Genomic DNA, 7829 nt, shown 5'->3' on the forward strand with positions numbered 1-7829 from the left:
ACCATGGGGGCTGTGGGGGCCTGTGTTACGCTCCTGTGGGCAGCATATACCAGGCAACTTCTCACATTGGTGTGCGGCGGTTGGGATTCAAGCCTGCATTGTTTTACCAGGTACATACAATTCTATCTTGGATAAGTAAGTTCTACTGAACTTGGGGTTGGGTAAGTCAAGGGTCTATGACACCCTTTTCCAACCTAAGAAAGTTTAGTATCCCACTAGGTTAGGTAGGTGCAACACCACACTTAGTATGTCTACTAAAGGAGAAGCCACAGGGGCTCTCTGTTTTCTAGATACAGTGAGCTGTCATTCCAAGAAATGAAAGCCCTGTGTGCCTCTAGGAAGCTAAAGACAGGGAGTAATGCCAAAACTCAGTGCCTGGTAGAGGTGTTACTGTTAGATGATGTAGGAGAGTAGGGTCTGCTTCCTATGGTCACCCCCACTTTTTGCTGTGATACTCTGGTTTTTCGACTTTAGTGTGGCTGCGGACCTGCTAATCAGACCCACAGCCCAGCTGTTTTTTCTCTAAATTGATACCATGTACTTTAGGTACATACCAGATTGGATACTAGGTCACCTTTGTGAGCCCCTGTATAGTGGACCATAGGTAAGCATGGGCGAATTTTGCGAATCTCGCGTTCGCGAATTTTGCGGATTTGCGAACTTGCAATCCGCAAAATCCACGAATTCTCGCGAATTTGCGGATTTTTTTTTTGTGTTTGCGCGGGTTTCTGCCAGTTCGCGAGGGTTTTGTACAATGTCGCAAATTGCGAACTTACCTGTCGGGTCGCAAGTTTCGCGAACTTGTTGTTTCTACGTGTCCAGCCTGTTTGGAACACTCTTCTTCATCACTGCCACTCTCTGTCACCACTGCCACTCTCTGACTACTCATGCCACCCTCTGGCCCACCCATGCCACCCTCTGTTTCATCACAGCACCCTCTGGTTGTCCAGTCAGTGTACATTATTGTGGCAACGCAAGCACACCTTCCCTGCCTCAAGTGACCTGAATTAATTTGGGGCTGATTAATGTGCCACAGAATATTTTTTTGGCTGGCACCTGCTTCCTTAGTGCTTCCTGATTAGTGATCTTTTGCACTTGCTAAGTGCTTTCATTGTTGCAAAATTAGTTACAACACCTGCCCTGCCCCAACTGACAATAATGAATTAGGGGCTGATTAATGGATTTGAACTTCCAGCCTGGCTCCTGCTTGTCTCCCTTAGCTGTAATTCAGGACCTTTGTGGCATATGTGTAACTATTCTGAGGTTCAGAGCAGGGTCACATAATAGTTGCAACTGGCAACTGAACTCTGGAGGGGCCCCTCAGGAAGCACTACAGGAAATGGCTACTAATGATGAGCCTGAACTTTTGAACCTGGTAAGTAGTTTCAGTTTTGCTAAGATCGTATTTCTGCAATTTTGCACTTATTCGCGGGGCGCGAAGTTGTACTGGGAAGCCGCGAACTCACGCGAACAGTGCGAACAGTGCGAGCAAAATCCGCTGCTCGCGGATTTGCGGATTTTGCGGGAGATTCGCGAATCTCGCGGATTGCGAATTTACCGAAAATCCGCAAAATCCGCGAGCGAAACGGATTTTCCGCCCATGCTTAACCATAGGTACCCAGGGCATAGGTGCAACCAAGGCCTACCAGGGGCTGCAGCATGTATTATGCCACCCGTGGCTGGCCATCCAAACTGACACTACAGGCTGATAACTCAGCTTGGGTAAGGTGGTGTAATCACCCCTTACTTAGATATATTATATCTATATCTATCTTATATAGACACATATGCACCTATAAGTCACTCCTCTGGCAGGCCTTGCCAATCCTGAAGGCAGTGTGCTTGGTTTTATGTGAGAGGGTGCCCTAGCATGAGCTGATCCCCTCTGCAGCTTTCGGAACCATCCCCTTATAGCTGTTATATGATATAGCCATACCATATTATTATTACTATTATTATTATTATGAAATGTATTAAGCGCGTGGCTACACCCAACCATATACTCTTAAGTGCATTATAATCCTCGCGGTTAATGCTAACTTTGGTTTGGCTTTATAAAACATGTTGTGTAAGGTGTCAAACACTTTGGAATACTATCCACCCCCCACCAGTTCTAGTGGCGGGGTTAGCATTCCACCCTTCTAGAGGGAGAAGACACGTAAGCACTGCTTTACCCGGTTAAAGTTAAACAGAGCCTCAGCATCACAAAATGGATGCAGCTGCCACAGACACGAGTCTGACCTCCTGCTGCTGGATGAAACTCCAGCAAGGGAGGCCTGGAGAATAGGTTTCCCGTCGAGGGAGGTGCCAGCATCTCCCCAGACAGCCTGTAGTGTATTGGGGCAGGGTGGGTTGAATGGAAAGATGCTTTTCCAGACACTGCCTGCGGCACACAAGGTGCTCCATGCATAGCCCGGTTCAAACCAGTTGCTGGGGCACTCCATCCCCGCTCTGGCGCGAAACTGGACAAAGGGAAAGGGGTGTAACCACCCCCTTCCCAGGTCCACCCATAGTAGGGACCTAGCAGGTAATCCAGACCCTTTTCTTAGTATAAGTATAGGAGCTGTGTCCCTAGGACTTTAGATTATCCTGGAACAAAACTTTGATACAGAACTCTTGGGCCTTCGACGTTTTATTTCTACTAGAAGACTGAAGACATCTCCCTTGTGGTCAAGGAGTGACCACCCTGTGCAAACAGGCACCACCAGTAACTTGCCGGTCTGCTTTGTCGACGCTCCTGCTAGAACCCGAAGACTCAGCGACACAAGAACTAGACTTCCAGACTTCACTGACTCCGACCCACCTCCACAGCAAAGCTGAGACCCGTGGCGGACACGAGAGACGTGGGACCTGATACCCTGTACATCCTGCATTTTGCTAACTGCTCAACTCCTGAGGTACCCTCACAGTTGTGCACTGGGGTATGAGAAGCCCCAGATGCGAGCACCATTTGCAGTGAAGCTTAGCCCGCCACACTCCACGAGTGCCGCATGGGGCCTGCTCTTGCATTTGAGCTCAACGCCTCTTCCCGGTTGCTAGCCCGCTGGCTAGTTAGCCCTCCGAAGATTTTCTTGTGAAACCAAACTGCTTTCCTGTTTGCTCCAGGCTTGCTTCAGCTTCCCTCCAAAGGAGAAGCTCCCCACGCCTTGCTGGTCTGACTCGAAGCCAATCTTCACTTCCTGCGTGGATTGTGTTTGCCAAGGTGTGTTGGGTCTAATCCGGATACCGACACCGCAGTCAACTAGATCCTTTATGGGCCAGCTCGAATCCAGCTCCTGGTTATCGTCTACACCTCCTCGTCCTCGCTCGTGGCTGCAGAGACAATATTCACCTTCTTCACCTGAATCGACGCGACAGCGCCTGGTTCCTTCCTGGTACCTTCCTGGTCACAGGCTAGTGAGCCAGACTCTGTCACCTCTGCTTTGAGGTTCTTCAGATCTTTGAGCCAGCCTTGGATGCACCCGGACACTTTTCCTCTGGTCGCCTGCAGCACTTCTTTGCAGATCTCCATTGAAAACATCGACGAAACCCGACACCAAAAGGCACCTATGAACCCGGCTTCCATGGGTGAGGTAACACGAGTACTTCGGTGCTCCCATGGGTCTTGACTCTCGAAGTGTCCTAGTCTAAAGGGGTTTTGTCGTAGTCCATCCGGATGTGCCCTTAAACAGTGACTTTGTAACTTTTACGTTCTCCATTATAAGTCAACGGTAACCCGCGGCTGTGTGTAGACACTGCATGCGTCTCCCATGGGCCTCCTACCTCCTAAACTTTGTTTGTCTAGTGTAGCCCCAGCGATTCCCTAGGCCCTAGGCCTATTCACTATTCCTGAAATGGCTCTTAAACCACTATTTTAGTATATGGTTTGTGAGGCCCCTAGGGCAAAACTGTATTTGTGCAACTTATCGTATGCTAATTAAGTAACTGGTGATGTACTTTGTCCTCTGTCCTCATAAAGAGTTCAGAGGGGTTGTGTTAGAAATAAATATATATATACTTGATATATACTTTGTGTGGTGTCCTTTCATTTGGTATTCAAGGGATTATAATTGGTAAAACAAACAGCTTCACATGCTCTTTGGAGTTTAGCCTAAAACTGCTGGTCCATGCTACCACTAGGATAGCTTGTCTATAAGGTTGACTTTACAACCAGCATCAATAAGGGTCGATTTCGACTGGTACAAGGTGCCACTAGAACTAGTGACATCATATGCCAGGCTAACTTCTCACAGATGACCTAAGGAAAACTACGGTGTCACATGAACAGGACAGAGTGGGTGGGACAGGGAATGAAGATGAGTCATGAGGTGACACCTTTTATGACCTGGAATCTAACTCTGACCAGAAGGATCAAGGTGGGTCCCACCTGGACAACTCAGATCTTCAGGGAGATGTAGAAGAAGGCCAAAATGGCCCCTCTTTCCCACTCCTGGAAGAGTGCAGAGTTTACCAAGGAGATCTAGATCTCCCTCTGCAGAATCACATCACTCAGGACAGTCTGTAGGGACCTCTGTGTCTAGCAAGTGGGACCACTCTTATGACAGGGAGTACCAATGTCTTGAACTTGAGAAAGCTAAGCTTAGACTCAGGCAAGAGCAATTGGCCCTTGATAAAAAGTCCCTTGAAGTTCAAAGAGTTAGAAAAAGGTTTGGACTAGAGGCCCATGGTGGCAGTAACAGTGCCCCTAGACCTAGAGAGTATACTCATGACCATAGGAACCTGAGCAAGATAGTCCCTCCCTACCGTGTTGGGGATGACATTCACAAATGTATATCTGCACTTGAGAGGGCCTGTAAAGCACAGAGGGTCCCTCAGGAGCAGTGGGCAGCCATCGTGTGGCTCTCATTTGCTGACAAAGGTAGAGATAAGCTTTTCACTGTAAGAGGATGCTGACAATTATTCAGTTCTGAAGAGTGCTCTCATTGATGAGTTTGGCTTTACCACTGAACAGTATAGGATTAAATTCAGAGACAGACTACTAGTGCAACAATTCTCTACCTGTATTTATCAAAAGGCGCTATACGTCGCAAATGGATAAACTCCCAGAAAGCTGGCCTATGGACAAAGGCATGCCACAGTCAAAAGTTCAAAACATATCAAAATATATTAATAATCAATTCACATAGTAATATTATAAATAGTCAATAAACAATCAAATAAATAACATCCCAACAGCCCACTCATTCAGCCATACATACCAACAGACTCATAACCACACATTCTCGTCCGTCCTGAATCTCAGGAATCCAATCATACTCACAGCAGCAAGGACAATACTTGAATAAGTGGACCACAATTGTCAAAGATAACAGTAACATGAATAATACTGTTTTCATATACAAAAATAATGTTTTGTGATTTATAGCATGTGTGCCATCAGATTAACATTCAAAATTAAACACTGGAAATAAACAAATTTAAATAATAGGTTTTATATGATCCACAGAAGGATTTATATACAATGCACTGTAAATAAAGTAAGACTTGGGACAGGCTTGTCCCTCACTTTCACTGGACTCACAAGCCAGAGGACACCAAGTAGTTTTGTCACTCCTCTACCACCTGTCAAGCCAGTGGTAAGTCAGGTGGTACCACAAAGGCCCCCTTATACCACTACCTGTGGTGGGGGTTCCCTTTGAGAGGGTTAGGATTGACATAATTGGTCCCATGAAACCTCCAACTGCATCTGGGCACAGTTATATTCTAGTGGTGGTGGACCATGCCACTATGTATCCAGAGGCAATACGCCTTAGAACCACCACAGCTCCTGTGGTGGCCAGGGCCCTCCTGGGAAATTTTTCCAGAGTGGGTTTCCCTAAGGAGATCGTAACTGACAGAGGTACAAACTTCATGTCCAGTTACATTACTGCTATATGGAAGGAGTGTGGAGAGAAATAATACAGGTTCACCACCCCCTATCATCCACAATGCAATGGGTTAGTTGAGAGATTCAACAAAACCCTCAAGGACATGATCTTGGGCCTCCCAGAAAAGCCTAGGCAAAAATGGGATGTCCTGTTGCCCTGCCTTCTCTTTGCCTACAGAGAGGTGCCACAGAAGGGGGATGGCTACAGCCCTTTCAACTTCTGTTTGGGCATCCAGTTAGGGGTCCCTTGTGTTTAGTGAAGGAGGGATGGGAGTTACCTCTCAAACCACCTAAGCAAGACATTGTGAACTATGTACTCGGTCTCCGCTCCAGGATGGCTGAATACCTGAAGGCCAGTAAAAACCTTTAGGCAAGTCAAGAACTGCAAAAAGCCTGGCATGACCAAAAGCCTGTACTGACTGTTTATCAGCCAGGATAGAAAGTATGGGTGTTGGAGCCTGTGGCCTTAGCAGCTCTCCAAGACAAGTGGAGTAGACCCCACACTATTGTTGAACAGAGGGGAGAGGTTACCTACTTGGTGGACCTTGGAACTCCCAGCAGCCCCCACAGGGTGCTCCATGTAAACAGGCTCAAACCCTATGTGGACAGGGCAGACATGGGCTTGCTCATGGGTACTGATGAGTGACAGGAGGAAGAGGGTGGTCCCCTCTCTGACCTCCTCTCACAGAACCCTGATGATGGGTCAGTAGATGGTGTAGCCTTGGCAAGCAGCCTCACTGAGCAACCGCAGATTGATTGCAGGAAGGTTCTCAATCAGTTCAGACATATTTTTTCTTTGAATCCAAGTCAGACTACCTGGTGCACTCATGAAGTGGACACTGGGGACAGTCTGCCTGTTAAAAATAAGATTTACAGTCAGCCTGATCATGTCAGGGACTGTATCAGGACTGAGATCCAAAAGATGCTGGATATGGGAGTGATTAAACTCTCAGACAGCCCTTGGGCTAGTCCAGTAGTCTTGGTACCAAAACCTCATACACAGTGTGGTAAGAGAGAAATTAGGTTTTGTGTAGACTATAGGGGTCTCAATGCAGTCACTAGGACTGATGCCCATCCAATACCCAGAGCAGATGAGCTCATAGATACTTTGGCCTCTCCCAAGTTCTTGAGCACATTTGACATCACTGCTTGATATTGGTAAATCAGACAAGCTGAGGATGCCAAACTAAAAATAGCATTTTCAACCCCTAGTGGGCATTATCAATTGATTGTGATGCCCTTTGGTTTGAAGAATGCACCTGCCATATTTCAAGGGTTGGTGAACAAAGTCCTAACAGGCCTGGAAGACTGTAGTGCAGCATATCTAGATGATATTGCTGTCTTTAGCGCCACCTGGGAGGATCACCTGGTTCACCTAACAAATGTTTTGGAGGCCCTACAGAGGGCAGGCCTCACTATCAAGGCCACCAAGTGCAAGATAGGGAAGAGTAAGGTTGTGTACCTAGGCCACCTTGTAGGTGGAGGTCAGGTTCAACCATTGCAGAGCAAAATCCAGACCATCATGGACTGGGTTGCTCTCACTACCCAGACTCAGGTCAGAGCTTTCTTGGGCCTGACTGGGTACTATAGAAGATTTGTAAAAGGACATGGGTCTATAGTCACTCCCTTGAATGATCCCACCTCCAGGTAAATGCCCAAGAAAGTTCAGTGGACAGTTAGCTGTCAGAAGGCATTTGATGACCTGAAGCAGGCCATGACACTGCACCAATTCTGCAATGTCCTGACTATTCCGAACAATTAATTGAACAAACAGATGCATCTGAGTTAGGAGTAGGGGCTGTGTAGTCACAACTTAATGCAAAGGGTCAGGATCAACCAGCAACTTTTATTAGCAGAAGGCTGTGCCCCAGAGAGAAACGTTGGTCAGCTATTGAGAGGGAGGCCTTTGCTGTAGTCTGGGCCCTGAAGAAGTTGAGACCATACTTGTTTGGCACTCACTTCA

The sequence above is a fragment of the Lissotriton vulgaris genome, chromosome 4_1, assembly GCF_964263255.1.
Source record: "Lissotriton vulgaris chromosome 4_1, aLisVul1.2, whole genome shotgun sequence".
In the NCBI taxonomy this organism is placed as follows: Eukaryota; Metazoa; Chordata; class Amphibia; order Caudata; family Salamandridae; genus Lissotriton; species Lissotriton vulgaris.